Here is a 27,722-nt window from a genome sequence, read left to right as displayed (position 1 = left end):
AAAACTGAAAGTTAATGAAAATAACTCTAACCTTTGATTCTCAGATGATTTCTGTATAATGTCTGTTTTCCAATATATAACTGATCTTCTTCAGAAGATATTGTATGTAAGTGAATTATGGATTACTCAAAAATCATGAATTATCCATAGATCATCTTGCTTTCAAATACTTACTAATTACTTAAACTGCTACTTATATAACTTGTTCAGTGTAATAGAACATTTATTTCAATAAAATAATCAATTCAAAAGAGAATACTAAAAAATAGTTATTATCTCTGTGTTAGGTAGGAAAACCCCAAACTGCTAAAGAAGACAACTCTAACTTGGTGAGATTATTTGTATCGTCAAATAAATGACAGAAATTACTTGTTGTTGCAAAAGTGGGGACAGATGAGAAATTAAGAAATATAGCAATAGGAATGTGAATAGTAAGTTCATTATGATTTGTCTTTTTTTTTTTTTTGAGATAGAGCGAGCAGAAGAGTGTACACGAGTGGGGAGAGGGAGAGAGAGAACATTAGGCAGGCTCCAAGCGCAATGCAGAGCCTGTAGCAGGGCTTGACTCACGACCCTGAGATCATGACCTGAGCCAAAATCAAGAGTCAGATGCTTAACCAACTGAGTCACCCAGGCATTCCCATTATGATTTGTCTTTATTGTTTTGGTGAATTCCCAGCATAGAAGTGACATCTTCATTCACATACAAGTATGAATGAAGTTTTAAAGCCAAATATAAAGTAATTTTAGACTCTTTGCCTTACTGCTTCTTATATATTACCATTTTTGCAACGTTGGGAAAATGAAGAGTTGGTCTTATGTGCAACCCTTCATCTTATCTTTATGGCCAGCAGCACCACTGCAAAGCAGAAACTATGAAAACAAGAGAGAAGGAGGAAATAGTAAGCAATCAAAATTCTTTTCCTGAGGAGAAAGAGGCCTCTGATATCTCACTACTGATAAGGCAATTTATGAATGCGATTCCAGAATGTAATTTAATAACATTGCCTTTAAAAATAATAAAACTCTAGAAACAGGATTTAGGGCAATGCTGCATGGTGGAATGGGCTTTAGAAAAGCACTTCTATACCCCTTATTTCATTTCACCTTCCCAGGTTGCCTGCAAGTGAATAAGGCAGGAGATATCTGACTTTTACAGACAAGAAATTGAGTCTCAGAAATATTGTTCTTGGTCCAAGGTTGCATAGTTACTAAATGATAGACCTAGGAATAAAACTCAAGTCTTATGACTAGTTTTCTGAAGTTTTTCTACTAGAAAATGTCATTTTGACTCATCCATAGAAGATACATTGAGAATTAGATCTCCGTGACCCAGTAAGAGTCAGAGTCTTAATTTTAAAATGAGAAAGTTAAGATTTTATAACACTCAGATTCAGCATCACAAAGAGTTAAAGTGACTTAGTCCTAGTCTTACAGTCAGCCTTACAAAAGAGTTTGTATGGTACTGATGAGAAGTAGTGTTTTGTAGAAGACCAAATATCTAGGAAGTACTGGAACTATGTGTCTCCTCCACCTCACAAAGATCTGGAGTATAGTGAAACTTAGGGATATCAAGAAAATTATTCTCAAATTGGAGTGTTCATACCCCAGAGCCACTGTCTAAGATAATGTGTGAAACTTCAGGGCAAACTGGACACATCTTTCCAAAGTATTTTACTCAGTACTGACCAGCACAGCACGGCTTTCTTACACTAAGACAATGAGAAATATATGATAGGCTGTAAAAATCAAATGCATTATTAAAATGAAAGAGAAGACATCAAAGATATTTTTCACAAAGATATTTCTCACACATACAGTTTCTTGGATTCTGCCCCCAAGCTCCATGGGTGTTTATTTACTTTCCTCTGAAGTTAGAGTACAGTTTGTAAAAGACGGGAAAAAAAGAAAAAGAAAAAAAGTTAGGCAAGCAGTTCTGTAGGATACAAAGCCCCTTCCTCTCTTTTCATCTCTCTCCATGATATAATCCTCTAGAGAGAACCCACTCTTTTCTTAATATCCCAGGTCATAAAATTGTCATTAATTAGCTTACAACTTAGGGATTCCTTATGTATCCATAAACATATATTTTAGCCCTCTGAATGGACTAAAAGATCTCTCCTTAAAAAGTTTGATAAAGGAATGCTGTATGCTTTTCAAATACAACACTTTCATTCTAAATAATTATAATACTGACAGGTTCACACGGACTTCTCATTGTTGGGCTGACTTATGCTGCCTGCTCCATTTGGCATCCCTTCCTTAGAACTTAAATTCTTTTGTTCCACTTAACCAAAAGTCCCCTTTCTTTTCCTGCCCCCCATCCCAACCCCCATAAGCTAAAACCCATCTTTTCCCTACATCAGATCTATAACACTCTCCAATCAAATCAAGGATGATATTTTACTTAAAAACTGAGATAGGAATTGAATGTAAAAAATAAATTCAATTTATAGAATGCTTACACTTAAACTTGTACACTATATAGCCTTTCCAGACTGGTTTCTTTCACTAAGCAATACGCATTTAAGGTTCCTACACAGCTTTCTGTGGTGTGATAAGAGTATCTCTTTATATGGCTGAATAAAATTTCATTGTGTAGATGTACCACAGTTTGTTTACCCATTCACCTTTTAAAGGACATTTTGGTCGCTTCCATTGTGGTACAATTATGGATAAAGCTGCTATAAACATTTGTGTGCAAGTTGTTGGGCAGAACTAAATTTCCAATTTATTTGGGTAAACACCTAGGAATGTGATTGCTGGACCATATGGTAAGATGATTTTGGCTACGTAAGAAACACAAACTGTTCTTGAAATGGCTGTACCATTTTGCATCCCCACCAGCAATGAATGAGTTTCCACTGCTCCACATTCTTACCAGCATTTGATATTGTCATGTGTTTTGTTTTGGGGTTTTTTGTTTGTTTTTGATTTTTGCATTTGAGCCATCTTAATGGGTGTAAAATGCTTTTTAAACTTATTTTATTTTGTATTATTTCTCTTCAATGCTGACAGCCTATAGAAATACTAAGCTGTATTCCTGCTAAATTAAAAATCAAACTTAAGCTCTACATGTGTCTCCTTTTTTTAAAAGGTAAAATATGTATAATTCTAGAAATATGCTCCAAAAATTTGGTGATAAATTGAATAAGATAGGAATTGAATACAACAAAACTCCTTCTAATCCACAATATTATGCAACCTGAGCTTAGAAGAGACACTTAATAAATACCACCATTTTGAAAAGAGATGTTTATATTACATCTATTATGAAGAACCAGCCAATTCCAGCCTGAGCATAAGACATGAAAGAAATAAATGCAAATAATTTGAGCTTTTTTAAGAATCTATTCCAAAGCCACTAAAGTTAGGCTTGCTGAGATGTAAGCCAGGCTTCAGACACCTATAAAGCACCTGATTTATTTTCAGTAAGAGAAAGGTGATAGGTAACTTACCAATAGTGTATACAGATTTTTTCATAAGGAAAGTCTTAAAGATGCCATAATCTCCATTTCAATAATTTAGGCATTTTATGAATAAGAACTCACTATACGGATTCACATCACACTTTGGAGAAGGAAACAGTTGTTGAGGATCTATAGAAAGCATAAACAATAACAAGTGTACTCTTCTGAGGGGCTCAGGATGACACCCTGGAAACAGAGTGGGTTTTACAGACTAATGGAGTTGGGATGAAAAAAGATTTGCTGTCTGGTCCATAGCAAATGCTCAAGAAATCTGTAGAGGCTTTGAGGTAGTTGCCATGTGTTACAGGTTGGGGTTTATAGGAAGCAGATTCTTAGACACAGAGTGTAGCATGCAGGATGTTTATTGCGAAGCACCCTTGAGATCAACAGCCATGGAAGAAAAGGGAAAGAAACAGATTGAGAACAGAGAGCAGTAGGGCTGCTAGGCCAACCCAACAGTACCAGACATGCCCTTGGGGAGCTCTAAAGCTTAAATGGCCCAAGAGAATTACCCCACTTTTGGTTAAAAGGACAGGGAGTTTCTACCCTTGCCTTGATCAATCAATGGATGTAAACCACCCCTAGAAGGAAATGATCTTGGGAAAACTGGATCCCTGAAGCTTATGGGGCTCCAAACTGAAGGCTGTCTGCTGACAACATTCCTAACAGTTAGAAGGATCTGGGTAGGCCACAGGCCACTCCTTGCATTCCTATGATCTCTTTTTTCATATACATCCAAAGAGCAGCTACTCCAGGATTCCAGCGAGTCTCCTTTCCTGGGATCAAGTTTAGTCCTGCCCACTGAGGCTGGTTTTTAGGCTGTAGCTGATAATCCACCTCTTCCTATTTTCCATCCATTCTGTGTTCCTTTTACTTTCAGATGCTGGTCTTAGTGGTGTACTAGGTAATATGACCTAGATCCTCATCCCCTATGGGTAAGGGCATTTGGTCACCATGGCCTTCTCAGACCACAATAGTTATACTTGTCTATTTATTAGCAAAGAGATGCTCAAGTCAATTTCAGATCCCAACATATTCTTCTGGGATCCAATTGAGTAATAGTGGTCCTACCTCCTCCTGATAATCAGGTTGATTACCCAGACAAAGTTGCTTGCTGAGCCCTGTACATAACATAGGACTTTAGGCAGCTTTATAGTTAAATAAACCTATTGATGTGTCCACTGGGTGGATAGCCCCCCCTTCCTTGGGGGACAGAGCTTTTTATCCCTGCAGAGTCTGGACTTATGGAAATGAGACAACCAAGTTCTCTCATTGAGTCATTGTGAGTGAAAGTAAATGAAGCCACTCCTGCTTCTAGTCTGGCCTCCATGCCCGTGTACTCTCTATTTGGGGCACAGCACCATATACCAATGCAAACTAATTTTTGTAGCACTATGGAGCAGTGGGGAAAAGAAATTTTGTTTGAGATATTTTTTAAAACTTTGGATTTTAAGATTTAAAAAAATCTACAAACAGTAGAATCCTCTCTGTGCATTAGACAGGGGTATACAGTTGTATACATACCAACACAACCATAAAATATTTTCATCACCCCAAAATATTTCCTAATGCTGCCCCTATCCCCTGGCAACCTGTTTTCTATACCTGTAGCTTTATGTTGCCTTTTTTTTGTGTGGCTTCTTTCTTTTAACATAATGGATTTGAGATTAATCCATGTTGCTGCATCTATCAATAATTCATTACCTTTTATTGATGAGTACTTTTGTACTGTATGTATGTACCACAGTCTTTTTTATCATCTCTTGAAAGACAAAATTGAGTCATTTCCAGTTTGGGGAGATTATGAATAAACCTCATATAAACATTCACATGCACAGTTTTGCATGAATAGAAGTCTTCATTTCTCTTGGGGAAAAAAAACTGCCGTTTTAACAAATAGTGTTGGATCAGTTGGATCCACAAGAAAAGAAAAGCTAACTTTTCTTTTATCATACACAAACATTAATTTCTAGTGGAGTGTAGATTTGTAGTGAAAATATTTCTTAAGCATGGTGTAACTATCATTAACCATAAAAGAATCATTGCTAATAAAGGAAAATAAACTATATTAAAATGAAGAAACTTATCAAAGCCATAATAAGAATGAAAGGAAATAAGTCTCAGAGTAAGAGAAGGAATATGTAACACAAATACTGAGAGAGGGCTCATATCCAGTCTTTGCATGTTCTGTGTACAATCAATTAGAAAGTGCAAACAGCCGGGGGTCGGAGAGATGGACAAGGGAGCTGAACCAGAAACCTAGAAGAGATGATACCCAAAGGAGAATGAACTTTTGAAAATATGCTTAACCTTTTCAGTTAGCAGGACAATGCAAATTAACACCACAACTAAATACTATGATACCACTACACATACAATAGAATGGTTAGATTAAAACACCGATAACACAAAATGTGGTGAAGGTAAGAAATAATTTTGTAAAACCACTATTACTACTCATTTGAAATCTACAGAATCAAGTACACATGTATAACAACAATGCACACAGGAATATACAGAAGTATTTGTAATAGTTCCAAGTTGGAAATTTCCCCAAAGTACATCAACCACAGAATGGAACGATTTAACTGTGGTATATCCATCCAGTGAAATACTATCTGGCATAAAAAGGAAGGAATAGTAGAAACAACTATGACAAATATAGTACTGAGAAAAAATAGACCTAAAGGCAAAACCAGAATTAAGTTAAAAATCAAGATAGAAATACCTGGGGGGTGCATGAGGACAAGAGGAGAGCTCTACACATATTCTTTCTTGACCTTGGAGAGTTACAAGGTTTTCTTCATGAAAATTTATTGAGCTGAACATTTATGTTCATGTACTTTTCTATATGGATATTATACATTAATTTTTAAAACTTCAAAAAATAGCAGATACTAAAATGTTTCCAATAATTCTGAGCCCAACTAAGTTAATGTAACTCTAGTCTAAATATTGTGCTTTAATTTTTTAACCCATCCCTCCCTCCAAAAAAAGAAAAACCCACACAAGAAAAGGCTATTAAGCTGTCCAACAGGCTGATATAGGTTCAAGAAGGAAAAATAAAATGTATGAGGGTGACTCAATACCTAATATTCTCTCCCTTATGGCTTATGTGACTTTTCTTTCATCATGCTTTTTTTTTTTAATTTTTTTTTTCTTTCATCATCCTAGATCAGCTCCTCAACAGAATAGATTAGCTGGATGTCCCCATGCAGGTTCTTGGTTTGTTGCTTACAGTCTTCAGAGTGTATTCATGTGTAGATGTGACATGCATGTGTGAATGTACCTATTCCCTGCCCCACCCCGATGTTTGCTGAAAAGGGTATCCTAAAATCTTTTTGATTTCTTGCTGTGCCCTCACTTCCATTGCTACCCTACTCACTGAGGTGTAGAGATGGTTACCTGATTGGTAAGTTTGGAAGAAGACTGAGGTATGTATAACCCAGCCCTTTCCCCTCATCCCTCCTCTTCTGCATTTCCCAATCAACACAGAACCTGGCTCTGGTTTTCTCAGCTAGGACAGAAGCTTAGCACTAGAGGTGCTATCCCTGCAGTGGGGGCTCCTCTGTCCTATGCAGCATGACCACGATGAAATGACGTACATCTGTATTCTTGGAGGGCTTAGGTTGCAAGCCCATTTGATTATTACAGTGAACTAAGTTTTCAACTCAGTCTCTCTCAGTAACAGTGGCAGTCAGAATGGCCTTCATTTGTCTTGCTGGGTTTTGTTTCATTTTGTTTTCCAATTTTTCACTTGGTTCAGAGCCAGAATAAAAGAAGGTAGGAAAGAGGTGCTACTTTTTAAGCATTCTCAAGACCCACATAACGTGCATAAACTGTAATATGGAATATGTTCATAAAATTTTATATAAATAGAGTCATTCTCTTAAATGTTATTATATTCTAAATTTGGTATTAGAAATACATTCACTTCTTAACCTTCCCCATGTCAAAAACTTCTTCTCTGTACCTTCCTTAAAGGCTGAGGCTTTTCATATTATTTAGTCTGACACCTCAGGAAAGATGAGGAAAAAGAGAAAAACAGAGAAGGGAAAGAAGAGAAAAAAATATCAATAGTGTTTTCCGTTTATTCAGTGCTGTCTGTGCGTCAGGCACCGAGTGATTTACGTGTATTTTCTGATTTAATTCATGCAATAAACCCACCTTACAGATAAGAAAACCGAAGGTAGGAAAAATTAAGCAAACTGCCTAAGACCACAAAGCTTGATAAAAGTTACATTTCTCTAAACTTCCATGCCATTTTCTGGCTGTTTTTTTTTTTTATCTAGCACTTGCCCTTTTTTGCCATATGGTACTATAATTATTTTATGTTTCCTGTCTCATGAAATCAATTATTAGCCTCTTTAAACCATGGATTATTTCTCCTTTAAATTTATATCCACAGTCCCTAACACAATGCTCTGGACCCAACAGGTGCTGAGTAAATGTTTGTTGGTGGTGGCCAAGAGCTCATGACAAATGAGACCAGAAGACAAACAATATTAAAATATGACTGGATGTAAAATACGGAATTTGAAATCGTTGTGCAAGTTCAGTGGATAAAACTGGCAAACTGGTCTCTGTTCCACGCACACTACAAAAAGAGATATTATCTACAAATAAAATGCGTGGTGAAATTTTTACGAACTTTGAAACCAGGACCCAGTTCTACCACTTATTAGCTATGAGACCTTGAAAAAGTCCTCTGCGTCTCAGAGTTTGTTTCCTTTTCTCAAAAGGAGTCACGTCTTCCTGAAGGCATTATAAAGAGGTAATAACAGCCTGTGCAGATTTAAAACTGTAATAATATGATACCATCAATTTACATTTGTCTTTTGGTAACACCATATGCCACAGATAGAATAATATATGATATCACACAATAATAATATGCATAATATCATATAATATGCTTCAAAGACATAATATTACATCATATTTTTTAAATGTTTATTTTGAGAGAGAAAGAGAATCCCAAGCAGGCTCCACACTGTCAGTGCAGAGCCAAATACAGAGTTCCAACTCACGAACCATTAGTTCATGACCTGAGCTGAAATCAAGAGTCAGAAACTTAACCGACTGCCACCCAGGCACTCCTAATATTATACCATGTTACACTGCCATTTTGTAATATCTATTAATTTTTTGGTCATAGCCCAGGGTGAGCTCTCAATACACATTAAACCTGATTTTCTAGACAGAGAAAACATTGTTACTGTCACTAATATGAAGTTGCTGTTTCTTTCCTCTGTCTTATCTCCCCTTCCTGCCTGTCACTTCTGTCCCCAGGCCATATGTCCTGTCAGGACCATGAAATATTAATTAACTCCTTCAGGGAAAATTTTTGCTAGGGCTTTTCTTCCACCTACTTTTTCAAGCTCCTGCGACTCCCTCTGCCCTCAATCTTCTATTCTTGCTGCAGACCTGGATGAAGAATACCTGAGCTCATACTGGCAAATTGATGGGTCAGCAGAGTCTCTATTAGATCATCTTCAGGTCTCTGCAGCAGCATAGAGTACTGGCTGTGCATTCAATATGGGCTTAAAAATGCCTAGTGGTTAGAATTTAACTTTATCATAGAATGAACTCATCTGCATTGTGTCTTTTTATGCCCTCTCAAGAAACTCTTTATGTTCAGTGTAATTGGGTCTTCCTGAAAGCAAACTTCTAAAAGAAAATAATCATTAATTTAATATTTTTTTGAGTAACAAAGGATCATTTTTTAAGCCTTAATTTTTTTAAATGCATAAATTATGAATTTTAAAAATTCAAAGAAGATAAATAGGAAATAAAAACTGGAAAGCCCCCATGATTCCACTTTATCACTGCTAGAGATAATCATTACTAATTGATTCTTGTGTATCTTTCCTGCAATATATGCTAGTCACACACACCCTCATACTCCCTGCCCACACTTACTCACATACTAGAACCATACATGAACTTACTTTTTTTAAAAATACACGTAGTATGTACTATTCATGTTGTTCTAAAACTTACTTAAATCTCTGAAATAATCATAATAGTTCTATACTGGATACAGAATCTATAATATACAACCAATTATATTCATAGCATCCCATTGAATGGACATTCTGTAATTTATTGTACAATTCTTCTATTTATGAACACTTCAATTTTTCCCTTTTTTGGGGGGGGGTAGTTTACAAAGTGCTTCACTGAATATGATTGTGACAATTATTGCAAACTTGAGTCAACATTAACACATCCACCAGTTTGTCCTCTGTATTTAAGATTCTCTTTTTTGGTTGCCAGAAGGGAAGTAGGTGGAGAAAATGGGTGAAATAAAGGAGATTAAGACTATACTTACCTTTATGGGCACTGAGAAATGTATAGAATTACTGAATCATTTTATTGTACATCTGAAACTACTGTAACACTGTATGTTAATTATACTTGAATAAAACAATAGAAACAAAAAAAAACATTAACACATTCATAGGTGGCATAAAAAAGGGGTGTAAGGGTGCCAATCTTATATTTAAAAAAAATGACAATCTATTACACTGCTGTCTTACCTTGTCTTTTTTTCACTGCTTTTATATTATGTTAATGGCATATAAATGTAACTGTACTTTTCATTCCCACTTTTTCTTGCCATAAAATATGCCCTCCAAAATGGTGACAGTCTTGTGCAAAAGGGGAGAGCTTAATACATTAGCATCTGAGTGGTACTTCTCTAACATTTTGCTTCAGAATCAAAATATTGAGGTCCCAAAGTGCTTATGTTTATGTGGGCTATATGTAATGATCGTTATTTATCACACTAAAAATTAATACTAAACATTTATTAATAATTATTTAATATAATACTAAACCCATTACAAGTTAACATAAATGATTTTATAGAAAACTAACTGTATTTAAAAGAAAAGAATTAAATTCCAGTATCTGCTTCTGAATTCAATTTACTGTAATATCAAATATCCGGTAGCCTCTGGAAAACTTCAAGAAATTCTCATAACATAATGAAGGTGACAGGACAAATGATAACTTTGTAGTATTATTAAAGAAGTCTTTCACCTTGTATACACCTAAAGAGGTCCTTCAGATCCCCAAGGGTACTTGGAGCATACTTTGAGAACCACTTTGTTAGAGCAAGACTTTCTGTCTATAGAAATAAGGATATTTGTTTGATTTATTATGTCTTTCGAGTTTGGGTGTTTAGACTTCAGAAATCAACTAATTACCTGCAAGGCTATTAACACAAAGCTGATGCAATGAAGAAGAAAACACCGCCAAGGTTTCAAGAGTTGATTATGTAAAGGGTTTTTTTGTTTGTTTGATTGTTTTTTTGCTTTTTGTTTTGGCATTATAGTTATGGACAAACAGATCCTCTGCTATAAGAATTTATTTTGGAAAGTTCTGAGTCTTAGAAAGACTTAAAATTGAAGTTAACAATACATATGTTTCAAAATTTGATTTTTTGTATCTTCAGTTATGCCTTGTGATTAAATTTCATATTGCTTGGGCTCAATTTATTATGTTATTAATTCTTTTCCAATGACAGGAATGATGGAAGTTCAATTTCTGCATGAGAATATGAGCTGACAAGCTTTCTCTCAACCTTCCCCTGGGATTTTTGTTTTGTCTGTTTTCCTATTGAAATTCAGAATCTGTGCTATTATTTTTCTTTTATTGCCTTAATTTATTGTATACACATATAAAATTTATATACCTTCATAAATGTGATTCAGACATGTGTATTTCTCTTTTGTTTGCCTCCTTCAACTTTCCCTCTAATCTATTAATGTCATTCCCCTCCCCAAAAACCCCAAGTAACCCATATATTCTCTATTTATTTATTCGCTCTCATAATAATGCACTTCCTATACACCCACATAAATGCAAACATACATTTAAAGGTACACATTTTTTCCCAAATATATGATCACCATATGTACATTTTTCTGGATCTTGCTTTTTTAAACTAAATAATTATCCATGGAGAATACCAACAATGGGACTAGTATAGTTTTCTTTTTTTAAGATTTTATTTTTAAGTAATTTCTACACCCAACATGGGGCTCAAACTCACAACCCTGAGATCAACAGTTGCATGCTCAACTGACTGAGCCAGTCAGGTGCCCCAGAATTAGTATAGTTTTAATTCATTATTCTTTTTTTTAAAATATTTATTTATTTATTTTGAGAGACAGATAGAATGTGTGTGCGCATGCGAGCAGGGAAGGGGCAGAGAGAGAGGGAGAGAGAGAATCTCAAGCAGGCTCCGCACTGTCAGCACAGAGCTAGACGTGGGGCTTGATCCTACAAATCATGAGATTATGACTTGAACTGAAATCAAGAGTCTGATGCTTAACCAACTGAGCCACCCAGGTGCCCCTTAATTCATTATTCTCAAGGGTTGAATAACATACTTACATACATGGGACGCCTGGGTGGCTCAGTTGGTTAAGCATCCAACTTCAGTTCAATTCATGATCTCATCGTTCATGGGTTTGAGCCCCGTGTTGGGCTCTGTGCTGACAGCTCAGAGCCTGGAGCCTGCTTCAGATTCTGTGTCTCCTTCTCTCTCTCTCTGCTCCTCCCCCTCTCATGCTGTCTCTCAAAAATAAACATTAAAATTAATTAATTTAAAAAATCTTTAAAAAAACACGAGAGAGGCCATTGTTAGAGTTTATAAGTAAACCCCTCTTCTGCTTGCTTCCTTCTCTTTCCAATGAGAACCAATTGGGAGTTGTAACCAGGAGCCAAACATATGAAGATGAAAATATCACTTTTAACACAGAGGAAGGCTCAGTCCAAGGTATGGGGTTGCTAACCTTCACCTCTGATTTCACAAGGCTTATCTACACAGCCCCTCAGAATATTGAACTATAGGGGCAAGGTTACCCTTCAAATTGATCACCCAGAGAAGTGGAGACTTTGTGATTTTTTTTAGACATGCTAGGGCTCAAGTCTGAGTACTGGTACTCTAAGTGAGCACACTGATGACAGAGTAACTGTTCTCTCCATGCATGGTCCAGCACTGTTGTAGAAGTCAAGCTGCTATCTCCGGAGCACATACAAGGAGATCTCCCCACTTCCAGCCTCTTCATATTAACTTAGACTCAGGAGTAGGAAACCTCAGTTCACCTGTTCATCAACTCCTAAGCTAAGATCTTGAAGATCAATGACAGGAGGCTTTGCCATATAAGACTGATGTAGAATTTCCTTCCAAGGGTCCATGAATCTCAATGGTGTGCTGGACTCTGTGGACACTGCTGTCCACAGAGCTCTTCTATGGGCTCTGCTATTTACTGGCCAAGATGCTAAATCAGAAAATTACCAGCCAAGACTTCATATGCCTCTGGCTCACTATCAGCCCCAGAAGATCCTAAGCTCAGGAGAAGTAGATAGACTAGGAGTAGGAGCAGAAGGGAAGCAGGTGAGGTTCACATAGGCCATTTCTGTATTATCCTCTCTCATTGTCATTTTAAATAGTATGTAATATTTATTTTTCTATATTCTCAATGTAGAAAGTGAAATTTGGGGGAAAATCAACCAAAGATAACTTCAATTGATGTGTTAGAATCTTTCTTTTTAGCTGTTCTCTTGTATCTTTTAAATTCTTACCAATAGGTTTTTTTCTATTATATGCACACCTTTTCAGCTTTATAGAGGTATAATTGACATATAAATTTGTAAAATATTTGAACTGTACCTCATAGTGATTACGTATGTATATTCTCTGAAAGGTTTCCCTCCATTTAGTTAATTTACACATCCATCATTTCACATCTTTTGAGGGGGATGAAAACATTTAACTTCTATTCTCTTAGCAAATCTCAATTACACAACACATTGTTATCAACTATAGTCACCATGTCTTACATTAGATTCTCATATAATTATTCATCTCATAGCTGAAAGTTTATATCCTCTTAACAACCTCTATTTCCCCTACTCCCCCAGTCCCTGAAAACCACTTTTCTATTCTGTTAGTATGAGTTCAAGTTTTTTTTTTTAAGATTCCACATGTAAATGATACCACACAGTATTTGTTTTTCTCTGTCTGGCTAAGTGAAACATCACTTGGCAAAATGCCCTTAAAGTACATCTATGTTAGTGCGAAATGTTAAGATTTTCTTCTTTCCTACAGCTGAATAGTATTCCGAAATATATATCAGGAATACACACACACACACACACACACACACACACACACACACACGGTATATCATGATATATGTGTGTGTTATATATATCACATCTTCTTTTTTAATATTTATTTATTTTGAGAGAGAGAGAGAGACAATGTGAGCGTGTGAGCGAGTGGGGGAGGGGCAGAGAGAGAGGGAGAGAGAATCCCAAGCAGTCTCCACACTCAGTACAAAGCCCAATGCAGGGCTCAGTCTCATCACTGTGAGATCATGACCCGAGCCAGAATCAAGAGCTGGATGCTTAACCCACCTAGCCACCCAGTGCCCCCATATTAAATCTTCTTTATCCATTTATCTGTTGATGAACACAGGTTATTTCCATATCTTGGCTATTGTGAACACTATAATGAACATATACATGTGGATATCTCTTCAAGATCCTGTTTTAATTTCCTTTGGATATATACCCAGAAAAGGGATTGCTGGATCCTATGGTAGTTCTGTCTTCAATTTTTTGAGAAAGCTCCCTTCTGTTTTCCATAGGAATTGCACTAGTATATATTAGTTCCAAATGAAAAAAAAATCCCTATGTCACACACAGAAAGCAACCCTATATAGATAAAGAAACTCATCTCTACAATAAACTCTTACATTACATATGTGCACCAGAATAAGTGTGTAGGAGAATTCACAGCTTCCTGAAACCTTGTTCTTAACAGTAAAGAAAAATATATGATAGCAATTCAAAGTCCATCAACTAGAGAATGAGCAAATAAACAATTATTTTTCACCCAGTAGAAATTATATAGTAGTAAAAGGAAATGAGCTATAGCTATATATAGTATTAATAATATACTACTAATAATAGTATAATATTAAGTGAAAATACAAGTCCAAATACTACATATGGTATGGTATTATACTGTTCTCATTCTTGGCTTAGGTAGTGTTGTCATAGGTGTTTATTATATTGTGTGTAAATAAACGTATTAACTGATTAAGTGGTTGACATGAAAGAAGGTCATGTGTGAAATTAATGATAATGTGTATAATCCAGTCCAGAAAGAAAAAATCTGTGTTTAATACACTAAATTTAAATCTTTACCAAAATGCCTCTCTATTATTTTTCCTCTGCACTAGTTATTCATTCTTACATAAGGATGACTGTATTTCACTTTGAATGCTTTATCACATATTCAATATGTAACAGATAAGTTCTCCATCATTGTTCTTATTTAACAAGGCAGCCCTCACTTTGCCCAGTACTGTGTTAACTGTACCGCATGCACATCAGAACTGTGTCCTCTATTTGCACATTTCCTCAGTTACTATGAAACCATGCACAGTGAGGGCATAGGTCTGACCTACACAAGTTTTAGTTAATACTATACTACACAAAGTGGCGACTCTCTATATTCTTCAATATTTCATCCCAATATTCTGTTAGATAAATTTAGAAATGTGTCAAGTTAAAAAATAATATTATAAAACTCATAGATTCAATGGGGGATAACAGCCATATCCATAATTTTCATCAAAAACTACTGCAACAAATAAAAATATTAGGTAAAGTTGCCAGCTATAAAATAAAAATACCTAACAGAATACTTGAAGCTATGTCATATAAATGTCTACTAGATGTAATTAGAAGTTAAACCTTACTAATCCATGGAACCTCTTGGCTCCTGAACAGAGCCATCTTACAACCATTCCTAAGTTGATTAACACATATTTTAACGGCCTTGGAATATTCTAGGGTACAGGAACCAATTTCCTATAATAGATCTCGATTTGTGTGGGACAATGGACTCTATGAGAAAATATCCAAGTACAAAGTAAGTCTTATAGAGTGCACAAGAGAGCAGTAGAACCCGAGTTTGTCAAAGAGCAATAATGTTCTCATGGAGAGTATGAGACCAGATTTCACTGTGCCCTTAATATTGCCCCTTGGGAGGCCTATTTGCTCTGAGACAGTGAATGATTTAGAATAAAAGAAGAATCTACCAGGGGTCCAACCTGCTTGCTCTGAGAAAATATTTGAAAAGATTAGTCATATAAAGAAAAAAAAAAACCTTTTTCTTATTTTATTGTGTTTATGGCCAGAAGAAGAAAATACTGAAAATAGAGAATTCTGTAGCAACACTGGCAATCACATGAGCAACAAACCCTAAGCCACAAAGGTCAGGAATAACCAGAAGAACGGACACAGGAACAGAAAGATACCAGAAGTGCAAGAAGGAGCTTTGTGTCTGTCAGAATTCTGCCTGCCCAAGCACTCCTAGGAATTTCACCTCTTCAAGAAATTATGCAGGAAACCCGCAGAAAGGAAATAAAAACGTGGAATTCCTGTAAGTCAAGAAAGTATTAATTTAGAGATTTGAGGCTTGGGATATTGCTACAGACAGAGGAGTCGTCAGGAACACATGGGTGACATATAAAAACCCACAGCTTTCCTAGATGGGATATGATAATATAATGCTAGATCAACCAAAGAATTTTTATCCTCCTGCCTTCTTTAACTCCAATGGTTCTTACCAATGACAATTTTCTCTCAGAGACTATCTGGAGACATTTTTTGGTTGTCACAACTCAGGGTGGGTACTACTGTCATCTAGTGGGTAGACGCCAGGGATGCTGCTAAATGTCCTAGTATACAGACACCAGCCCTTCACGCAAAGAATCATCCAGCTCCAAATGTCAACAGTACCAGGTTAAGAGTCCCTGGTTTAAGACATACCCCCATAATCCCAACATCCTGAGTATATAAGCCCAGCATCTGCACCTGTAGGTCACTTTGAAGGGATGTTATCTAAGTGTCAAGCCTGAGATAGACCTTTTGATTATTTCATTTCTTCCTATATGTATTTATATACACCTCTACTCACCAACACTTCCCCGTGCTTTAGAGTATATTTGTATCACTCTCCTGTGTTAATCTGTGACAGATACATATTATCCTCGAAAATATGGCCATCCATCAACTCTGAAAAAAACAAAAACAAAAGCCTCATCTGAAAAACAAATTGGTTGCAATTATAGCTTCATCTGGTCCCTTGGCATATATCTGTAATGCTGATTTAGTACTTCTGATAAATGTTTCCCCAAATGTGTCTCTTTAGCAGCATTAGAAATAATAGCTGAAAGAAATGAGTCTTTTCAGTTGTAGTAACTAGAGTTGGAGAATATTTTAACTCAAATTTATTGCTAGGATATTTGTAATGTCCAAATATTTCTTTTCTATATTTCTCTGATAGGTGTCATAATGAAAGTAATAACACAGAGGCATGCCATAAATATTATAAATAGGTCGTTGGTTTTGGGGGTTTGTGTGTGTGTACATCTTCTTTGGTTTTTCTGAAGCTGCAATTAATGAAGAGAAGCAATTAAACAGCTGTTAAAAGAGAAGCTGCCTGAGATAGTTGGTATATTTATACAATACTATGGAACCATTGCCCCACTGCAGAACTTTATCTGTACATAGCTACTTGGGTTTAGGCTTTGTGAACACAGCATGTTTTAATATCTCAATTGCTTTTTTGTTAAGAGAGGAAACGCTATAGCTTAATCTTAAGAGAAAAGAAAACCTGGAGGGAGATCAAGAGTATGACCTTGAAGTGTTTTTGTTCATGCATCAAGTCTCCATTCATGCATAAGTATGCCAAGGGAGTAATCAAGGTAGCTGTTTCTGTCTTCCCTGACTACTGGATGTTATTACCCAAATCAAGTACATTAAACACATTGTGGAGAAGATAGGAAAGGAAATGAGCCTTTAAACAGGTTTTTAAAGATATTAATAAATTGGCAATCTGTAATAGGGTATCATTTTTCTCTTGAAGAACAATGGATGGTCAGTATTGGTTATATATTTGTCAGAATCAAGTTGAAAAAGAACATATCTTATGATAGGCACTAGATTTTGAAACCAGTTTTGTTTTTAAAAATAAAAATTATTCGGGGCGCCTGGGTGGCGCAGTCGGTTAAGCGTCCGACTTCAGCCAGGTCACGATCTCACGGTCGGTGAGTTTGAGCCCCGCGTCAGGCTCTGGGCTGATGGTTCAGAGCCTGGAGCCTGTTTCCGATTCTGTGTCTCCCTCTCTCTCTGCCCCTCCCCTGTTCATACTCTGTCTCTCTCTGTCCCCCAAAAAATAAATAAACGTTGAAAAAAAATTTTTTTAAATAAAATAAAAATTATTCTACAACAAAAACTTTTTTATACTGTAGATAATATTGCTCTATTCAGATACTACATGATGTCAAAGCATTCCAAGGATTACTGGAATTTAGGGCAAAAATGCAACAGTTTTTGAATAAGCAATAAAAAACTCTTGGCTTAAGTGTAGAAAATGAAATAAAAGGGACAAATAACTCATAATTTTGGGAAAATAAATGCCTTAATCTTATTTGGATACTTAGAAATTATTTGGACAATATCAAGTTAATCATTCTGTTTACAGGAAGATGATGTTTTAAGTACAAAGGAATTTTTTTTCCTTCTTAATAAAATGCAAGATAAGGAAATGATCCTTCTTTTGTGCTGCACTGGAATGACTGGAATAAGAAAATGTGTACACCCACTGAAAAAGAATCTGACTTTAATTTTCTAAGAATAAACAAAAATGGCACCATTGGCTCTACCAGTTTCTCATGATGACTTGAGATTTCAATGTGTACCAGAAAACTTGACTGCGGCCTAGGATTCTGGCTAACATTCAGATTCTTCTCCATTTTTGTGAAATCTTATGACAGAGTACAAACTAAAAGGAGTAGTAAATTTGTTCCCACTTGCAATTGTAAGACCATTAATTAGTAGCTGATTTTGTAACCGTTCATTGCCTTCAGAAGGCAGGTACTTTTCTCTATCATGGACCACTCAAAAACTATCAGTCAACACATACAAACAAACATGAAGTAACTTGTTTGTAACAGCAAGAACAATTTCTCCCCAACAAAATCCTGTTTTTATTTTCAAGCAACCTGTAAAAGTATTGCTGAATATATGCAGAAAAAAATGAATTGTTAATAGGAACTTCATCTTCATATTAACTTGTAGATTTCACAAAATTTTCAGAAATTGACCATTCACCTTTACAACCTTTGCTTTAAGGAGGCTGAATATTAGGCCTATTTATGGTTGAGGAAACTGAGGTTCAGAGCTGTTGCATGATATGCTTAAGGGCACAGATAGAGCCAATAATAAGACCAATGTCTTTGTACTGAACAAAGGAATCTGTCTCCCAAATGAAAAATCCAAATTTTTTAGAAGAGGATAATATCACCTAGATCTTCTATAATTTTATTCCCACAACTCTCATCTAGTAAGTCTAATAAAAAGTTACCTATCATGATAAAAGAGAGGACCATATATAAGAAAGAAAACCATAGGAAAAGAAAGAGACCAACAGATAATTTAGTTTTTAAAATTCAATAAAATAGAGAAACAGATGAATAATTTCAGCAGAGAATTGGAATCCTTTTTTAAAAAAAAAAAATAAGGTCAATTCTAGAACCGTGCTAATATGTTAACCACGAACCAACTGTGGTTATTTAAACTTAAATTAATTGAAGTTAAATAAAATGTAAAAGTCAATTACTTTGTAAGACAAAAAAAGAAAAGAAGAAAAGTCAATTTCTTTGTTACACACACACACATATTTAAGGAGTCACTAGCCACAGATGGTGGGAGGCTACCATGTTAAAACAGTACAGACTATAGAATAGTTTCATCTTCCCAGAAAGTTCTCCTGGGCAGCACTATTCTAGAAATAGAAACTATAATAACTGAAATTAAGAAATCAATAAGCAGGTTTAATATCAAACTAAATAATGCAAAACAGCAGATTAGTAACCTGGAAAAGAAGTAATTAGAAAACATCCAAATTTGTGAAAGAATGAGGAGGCTGACAAATCCTCTGCCCTATAAAACAACTATTTAAATGGAGAGCATTATTTTTAAGAAACACAATAATTTAGCCTCTGGATATTGTCCTAATAGCACATAAAAAGTAGAGAAGCATTCATTTAAGGAAATCTACTAAATCGCAGTAAGAACAGTGAGAGTCTATGGCATTTTAAGCCATTGCTTGCTTCTTTTCCCCATAATCTGTCCCAGCTCAGATTTATGAAAATTCTACTCCAGGCACATGCAACTAAGAAGTCCAGGATTCCCTCTCCCTCCAGCTCTAAGTCTAAGGCTACAGCTTCACCAGTGTTTCTCAGGCCTCCTAGCTCCATATAGCAAAACTCTATTCAAGGTGGGAACAGTTAAGAAAACTAGAACTCTCCTTCCCCACCCAGCCCCTACTTGTAGAAAAGAAGCTCTATTTCAGACAAAACAATCTTTAAAAAGTCCAGAAAACCTGGGGCCCTGACCATAGCTACCCTCGCTCACCTGAAGGATTAAAGTTCTATGTCCCAGGGGAAAGCCTGGAAGACAGGAAGTAACCTCCTTTCTAACATTCTCTTGTAGAACTGAGGTGTGACTCTGGGAGAGGCTGGCTTCTGTTCCCACTCCCAGTCACTGCAAAAGCACAGAGCTTCTACTCAGTGGAAGATGGAGGCTATAAGGGGAAGGACTTTATTTAGAAGACAGTATGGAAAACTTCATGCCCAAGGATATGCCGTCTTAAGAGTGATCCAAGAGAGAATATCCAAGCTACCGTCCCTGACTGAACATGTGGAAAACTCTGGAAGGCCCTTGAACTATGACAGTCTCCAGGCCAGGCATACAAATTCAATGGTAAAGAATAAAAATCTAACCGATTAAAGGTGAAAGTACAACCTTTGACGAATAAACGACTTATGCTGACACAGGGATGGTAGCTGTTAAAAGACAAAAAAAAAAAAAAAAAAAAAAAAAAAACAAAAGACAAAAACAAGCAAAAAAATATATATGAGCAAAGACAGCAGAGGGTGCATACTACAGAGGGAAACAGACTTCACAGGATTAGTTCAGTCAACTCGCTGAACGCAGAAACAAATAACAAAGCACATTACAACAACATTACTCCCAGAGGGATCAGTAACCAGTGTTATTACAATATGTTATCTAAAATGTCCACTTTTCAACAAAAAATGAAGCAGGCAAAGACACAGAAAGTGCAAACCATATGCAGTTAAAAAAAAAAAAAAGCTTACAATAAAACTGCCTCTGAGGGAGGCAACTGTTAAATTTTTTTTTTTTCAACGTTTATTTATTTTTGGGACAGAGAGAGACAGAGCATGAATGGGCGAGGGGCAGAGAGAGAGGGAGACACAGAATCGGAAACAGGCTCCAGGCTCTGAGCCATCAGCCCAGAGCCCGACGCGGGGCTCGAACTCACGGACCGCAAGATCGTGACCTGGCTGAAGTCGGACGCTTAACCGACTGCGCCACCCAGGCGCCCGGGGAGGCAACTGTTAAACAAAGGCTTCAGATTAGCAACTGTAACTACCTTCCAAGAACTAAAGGATAAAAATGTCTAAATAATTAAACATTTATTTATTCTTAATTAGTGCAAAAGATCATTGTTTAAAGTAAAAACAGTAACTAGGCATTGGAGGATTAATAACATAGCTGAATAATGGGGCGCCTGGGTGGCTCAGTTGGTTAAGCATCCGACTTCGGCTCAGGTTATGATCTTGCAGTCTGTGAGTTTGAGCCCCGTGTCAGGCTCTGTGCTGACAGCTAAGAGCCTGGAGCCTGTTTCCGATTCTGTGTCTCCCTCTCTCTCTGCCCCTCGCTCGGTCATGCTCTGTCTCTCTCTCTCAAAAATAAATAAACGTTAAAAAAAATTAAAAGAAAATAACATAGCTGAATAAAACAAATGACAGCAATGTCATACACAATGGCAAGAAATAATTGGTAATACACTGTTATAAGGTATTTGCATTAAATGTGAAACAGTGTGGTATTATCTGAAGGTAAATATTATTTGCAAATGTATATTACAAATTTTGGGGAAACCATTAAATATTTTAAAAGAAGTATAATTAATTCAATAAGAGAGAAGATAAAACTGAATCATATCAAATGTTTACTTTAAATCTGAAAAGGAAAAAAAAGGAGTGGGGAGGGAAGAAAAACAAAGAAAAACTAATCAATATAAAATAGTTGCAAACATAGTAGATATGAATCTAGTTGTATTAATAAGTTAAACACAAATTATATAAATACGTAATTTAAAGAGATTGTCAGAATAGATTAAAATTAAGACCCAAATATATGTTGTCTACAAGAAACTCATTTACAAATAAGATTCAGATAAAAATAAGAGGTGGAGAAAAATATATAATGCTAACTTTGATCAAAAGAAAGCTCAAATAGTTGTATTAATTTCATAAAGCTGATTTCAGGACAGGAAAATTTCCAAGAATAAAAAGAAGTATTATATAATGATAAAGGAGACAATTATCCAAGAAGATACAATAATCTTAAGCATAAAAATAATATGGAAAAGGAAGAACAAAGTTGAAGGAATCACATTTCCCACGTTCAAAACTCACTAGAAAGCTACATGAATCAAGAAAATGTGTTAGTGGTATAAGAATAGACAAACTGATCAACAGAACAGAATTGAGATTCAAAAATAAACCCATACAGGTCGCCTGAGTGGCTCAGTCAGTTAAGTGCCCAACTTCAGCTCAGGTCATGATCTCACAGTTCATGAGTTCAAGGCCCATGTCAGGCTCTGTGCTGACAGCTCAAAGCCTGAAGCCCACTTGGGATTCTGTGTCTCCCTCTCTCTGTTCCTTCCTGCTCATACTCTGTCTCTGTCTCCCAATCAATCAATATTTAAAAAGAAGGAAAGAAAGAAAGAAAGAAAGAAAGAAAGAAAGAAAGAAAGAAAGAAAGGAAGGAAGGAAGGAAGGAACCCATACATTTGTGGTCTAATGGTAATATACAAAGGAGTCAGGACAATTCAGTGGGGAAAAGAAGAGTCTTTTCATCAAATAGTTCAGGGACAACTGGACACCCACATGTAAAACACTGAAATTGGATCTCTACCTTTTACTGTACTCAAAAATTAACTCAAATTGATCATAGACCTAAATGGAAGGCTAAAACTATAAAATTCTTAACAGAAAATACAGGAATAAATCTTCATAACTTTAGATTATGCAATTGTTTATTATATGACACCAAAAGCAAAAGCAACAAAAGAAAAAATAGGCTAACTGAACTCCATCAAAATTAAAAAAAAATATATGATTTCCTAAGACATCATGAATAAAGTGTTTTAAAAAACCTCGAAGAATGGTAGAAAATATTTGCAAACCATTTATCTGATGGAGACTGTGCTCAGAATATAAATGCTTAGAAATCAACAACAAAAAACAAATAACCTGATTTTAAAGAGAGCAAAGTATTTGGATAGTATTATACTACATATTGTACGATTTCATTTATGGAATGAAATGTCCCAAAAAATAAATCTACAGAGAAAAGAAAAACTCATTAATAGTTGCCTACAGCTCGGGAATAGGAGGAAATGGATAAGACTGTAAAGGGTACTCTTTGCGGGATGATGAAAATATTCTCAACTTTGATTGCAGCGATGGTCGCATGACTCTGTAAATATATGGAAGGTAACTGCATGGTCACGTTAACTAGGTGAATTTTATGGACTTTCAATTATAACATCTTAGTAACAATGTGTTTTTAAATGATTGTATCAAAATTATCACACAAAGAGTACAAAAAGATAGGAAAAACATCTATTAGTATGACCAGCTTACTTAATTTGTAACTTTTCTTATGACCTCATTACCCCAATAGTTACTTAGAGAAAATTTTATGTTAAAAAACTTGACTATTAATTTGATTTTAATAGGTGAAAATTATTTCTTGTATTATTTCTGATATGGAGATACTACGGGAAATGTGGTTTTGGCTAAGAATATAATAATATTTTCATGTTCTCCAAATGCTTAAAATCTCTGCACAATACCAAAAATTAAATTATTAAATCACAGTATGACATTATTTGAATCCATAGTTAAAAATCTTTTGTTTATATAACCTGGAAAAGATTGAGAAAGATACAGACCTTAAATACAACCTAATCAGATTCTATTTCAAGTATTACCACATCCCTAACTTTTATGTTTTCTAATATTTTAGTTTTATCTTATTTTTAGTTCACCTATTAGAAAGAATTAATTTTACCTAATATTATCAATTTTGCTTAAGTTTACCCAAATCTCTACTGATTTTTTTTTTGCTCAATTATTTCTTTTGAATCTCTTTTTGTGTTCTGAGTCGCTTTCTTTTCATTGAAGTACCACTTCAGTACTTCCTTTATTGAAGGTCTGTTAATGACAATTTTTCTCCATTTATTAATCTAAATACATGTATTTCACTCTCATTTTTTTTAAATTTTTTAATGTTTATTTATTTTTGAGAGAGACAGAGACAGAATGTGAATGGGTTGGGGCAGAGACAGAGGGAGGCACAGTATCTGAAGCAGGCTCCAGGCTCCGAGCTGTCAGCACACAGCCTGACGCGGGGCTCAAACTCACGAGCTGTGAGATCATGACCTGAGCCGTAGTCGGACGCTCAACCGACTGAGCCACCCAGGCGGCCCTATTTCACTCTCATTCTTAAAAAAGAGAGTTCAGTTAGATACAAAAATTAGGTTGACAGTTATTTGACTGCAGGTCCTTGAATCCACCACCTTCCATTGTTCCTGTTGAAAATTCTGTTTTCATATTGATTGTTGTTCATTTGTAGATAATCTTATCTTTTCTCATTAGTTGTTATTAAATATTTTCTTTATTGTCTATAGTTTCTTTCACCTTGATGCACAGGCTTAGGATACATTATGTTCCCTAAATCTTCATCAATTTGGAGACACCTCAGTCACTATGACTATTTACTTGAATGTTACTCACTGGAGAAAAGGAATTTCTAAACCGTTCAAGGACTATTAGTCCTGTGGTTGGAGCTGACACTGATACCTGGAGACCTGAATCATCAGCAGGGCTCCATTGTTAGTGTGAGGCTTGGGAGGGGCAGTAGTAAATGAGTCCTGGTCAAAATCTGACTTACACTGAGTCTAGTGGGACTGTTGACATACCCAGTGTTCACTTCTGCTATTCCTTAATGTATAAATGGAATCGATATATTTGGAAGTTAGGTTAACCTCTAGATTGGATTTATCCCCACTAGACTGTAGGGTAAAATCTACTGGGGCGGTAAACCAAATGGAAGCCTCTGAAACTATATCCCTGCCCCAGCCAAGACAGTGAATTAAGAATAACCACACCTCTGAGTGCCTAGGTGGCTCAGTTCGTTGAGCATCCAACTCTTGATTTTGGCTGAGGTCATGATCCCAGGGTTGTGGGATCAAGCCCCTCATTGGGTTCTATGTTGAGCGTGGAGCCTGCTTAAGATTCTCTCTCTCTCCCTCTCTCTGTTTCTCTCTCTACCCTTCTCCCCCCCATCATGTTTTCTCTCGAAAAAAAAAATAACTTAAAAAAAAAACAACAACACACATCTCAAAGGATGGCAGATATTATATCCCTTACAGAAACTAGATGAACCCTGGAGAATGATTTTACATCACAGTAAGCTGAACTAAGTAGTAATCCTGATCATGACATATGAGGCATAGAATTTTTATTATAACAGAATAGCATGGCCTCAGGTACATGGTCTTATTGGCTGAAGTGTGCCCCCATAAATTCATATGTTGGAAACCCTAACCCCCAGAACTTCATATGAGACTATATTTGGAGATGGGGTCTCTAAAGAGGTAATGAAGACCAAATGGGATCATGAGAGTGGCCCCTAATCCAAGTGATGAGTATCCTTGTAAGAAGACAAGATTAGGACACAGACATATATACCCACAGAGAAAAGACCATGTGAGGACACAACAAGAGGTGGCCATCTGCAAACCAGGGAGATAGGCCTCAAAAGAAACTAAACTTGCTGTCTGCCACACTGATCTTGGACATCTAGCCTTAAGAACTGTGAGAAAATAAATTTCTGTTGCTTAACTTATGCATTCCATGGTATTTGTTACAGCAACCCTTGCAAACTAATATATACAATATGTGGTCATTAAGTCGATGGTGACTGTGTTCCACTGTATCTCAATTAAAAAAGTATCATAAACAGTTTGCATTCAAATGTAATGAACAAGAATAACCATTCATAATATTTCTCCAGGGCTATGCTAATTCTTCTTTCTGGTCTTTGTTATAAACATAGTCCATAGATCTTTGGATATCCCATAGAATTTCACATTTATGCTTTGCATAAATAACATCATATTTATTGGGTAGCATTCTAAGTGGTGGTTAGCATGCAGGAGAATTTGGAAAGACACATCATCTCCAGCTAATGGAAGATAAATTCTATAGAGACACAGAGCATGTGATTTCAGCAAAGCGTTTAGAGGTATAGAGGTCACATGTGTGTCAGGATGCCTCCTCTTGAATAAAAGACAATTACTGCATCTCGTATTTTCTATCGAAAACAAGCGAGTTCAATGCCTGGTAAGTCTTTTTGGGGGGTTCTGAAGAGGATATATTACACATCTTGGAATGCTCTTCCAGCTCACAGGATGAGTGACATGAAATACTGTCAATTTTGAGTGGCATCTTGGGTACAGAAGGGTTCTGCAGCATGTCCAGGATATGATGCAATCAATTACAGCCTAGGCCATGACATCCAGAAGACCCTACAGTGTTAAAGTTGTCAGTGGCGGAAAAAGAGGCAGTGCAGAGTTCATCTGAAGCCACAGTGGGAAAATCATAATGCAGGCCCTGGAGTTCTAAAATAAAGCAAGGCCATTCTATGTGCAGCAGAGAATTTTATACCTTCGTAAAACAGCTGTTAGTAAGCTACTGGGCCTTGGTGGAGAAAAACCCTTGACCATGGGATCCTAAGTGCCCATGCATCTGGAACTGCTATCATGAGCTTGTTTCTGTTCAACCTAGCAAGTCATTAAGTTGAGAAAGCTAAGCAGCATCCATTATAAGGTATAAATAAGAACAATCAGGATAAAATAAGAACAGTGCAAGGATGCATGAGCGTTTTTCATAAGCAGGTAAGCCAAGTCCCCATATGACCTATCATGACTGTCCTAGCACCCCTCCCTGAGGTCTCACTTGTGGTGGCAGAAAGGTAAGACTCTCTGAAACGGAGGATAGGTAGGGTCAGAATGTGGATGAAATCCAGTGGTGGTCTTGAAAGACAGAGGCAAAATAATATCTTCCTTGCAGACGGAGCTGTACATTGGTACACCAAGTCATCCTCTTTGTATATAGGGAGAAGGGCTCTGAGGTGGAAATACATACAGACTCAAGAGCAGTATGACCTAATGACCTGACTGACTTGTTAGGATCCCGTAAGAAAAAAAAAAAAAAAATAGACGATTGAAGACAAGAAGCTTTAGGAGACAGTATGTGGATGACAGATTAACTTACGGGAGGAGACACAGCTAATGTGCATCGGAAATCAGACAAAATAACTGGATCAGGTGACACTGGAGCCTTTGTCACTGACCACTCAAGATGTGACACAATAGGCAATAATGGCAGAGATGGAGGCCGCACATAGGTCCCACAGCATGTACTCATATTTACCAAGGCCAAATTGCAAGGGCTGCCCTTGAATGTCCAGCTTTTCAACAACAGAGACCAATTCTGAGCCCCTAATAAGGTATTCTTCCTCCAGGGAATCATTTGGTAGCAAATTAGTTATAGTGAACTTTGTATCTTGGAAGGGTCAGTGACTTATTCTGAGTACGTGCTTGTCTTTCCTGCCCACAGAGCCTCAGCCAGCACTATCTTGAGGTCTTATAGGTACCTGTTCCCACAAAAGTGTAATGTGATCTGAACATGGGATCCACTTCACAGCAAAGGAGATAAAGGAGTGGGACCATGACAATGGGATACACTGTCTACATTTCACACCCTACCATCTGGAAGTAGCCATCCTGATATAGCATTAGAAAAAACAGCTCAGGGTACTCCTGAGATGGTAACCTGAAGGAACAATACTCTGCAAGAATGGGATACTACCTTCCAGCATGCAGCATGCACACTGAATGAAAGAACTCTATGTGACGCCATTCCCGATAGAAAGAATACATCAGCTAGGTACCAAACTGGAAAAAAAAAAAAAGATGATGCTGCT

At 36.4% G+C, this 27,722-nt stretch overlaps 2 long non-coding RNA genes across 4 annotated transcripts in view; one reads left to right on the top strand and one right to left on the bottom strand.

The window, feature by feature from the left end:
• LOC123386675 overlaps nt 1-20,402 on the top strand; it is a 136,764-nt gene extending 116,362 nt beyond the window's left edge. Inside the window, exons 2-3 of one of the 2 annotated variants that reach the window (XR_006600939.1) lie at nt 7,908-8,244; nt 20,064-20,402. This is a non-coding gene — a long non-coding RNA (uncharacterized LOC123386675). The remainder of the gene's footprint in view (nt 1-7,907; nt 8,245-20,063) is intronic. The other variant, XR_006600938.1, reaches the window with a different exon arrangement.
• Nucleotides 1-27,722, bottom strand: part of LOC109501709 — a 123,550-nt gene that overhangs the window by 29,503 nt on the left and 66,325 nt on the right. For both annotated transcript variants that reach the window (XR_002159943.2, XR_006600937.1), the window contains exon 3: nt 16,483-16,580. This is a non-coding gene — a long non-coding RNA (uncharacterized LOC109501709). The remainder of the gene's footprint in view (nt 1-16,482; nt 16,581-27,722) is intronic.

The sequence above is a fragment of the Felis catus genome, chromosome B4 (assembly GCF_018350175.1).
Source record: "Felis catus isolate Fca126 chromosome B4, F.catus_Fca126_mat1.0, whole genome shotgun sequence".
Classification (NCBI taxonomy): Eukaryota; Metazoa; Chordata; class Mammalia; order Carnivora; family Felidae; genus Felis; species Felis catus.
This window is presented reverse-complemented; position numbering and strand designations above follow the sequence as displayed.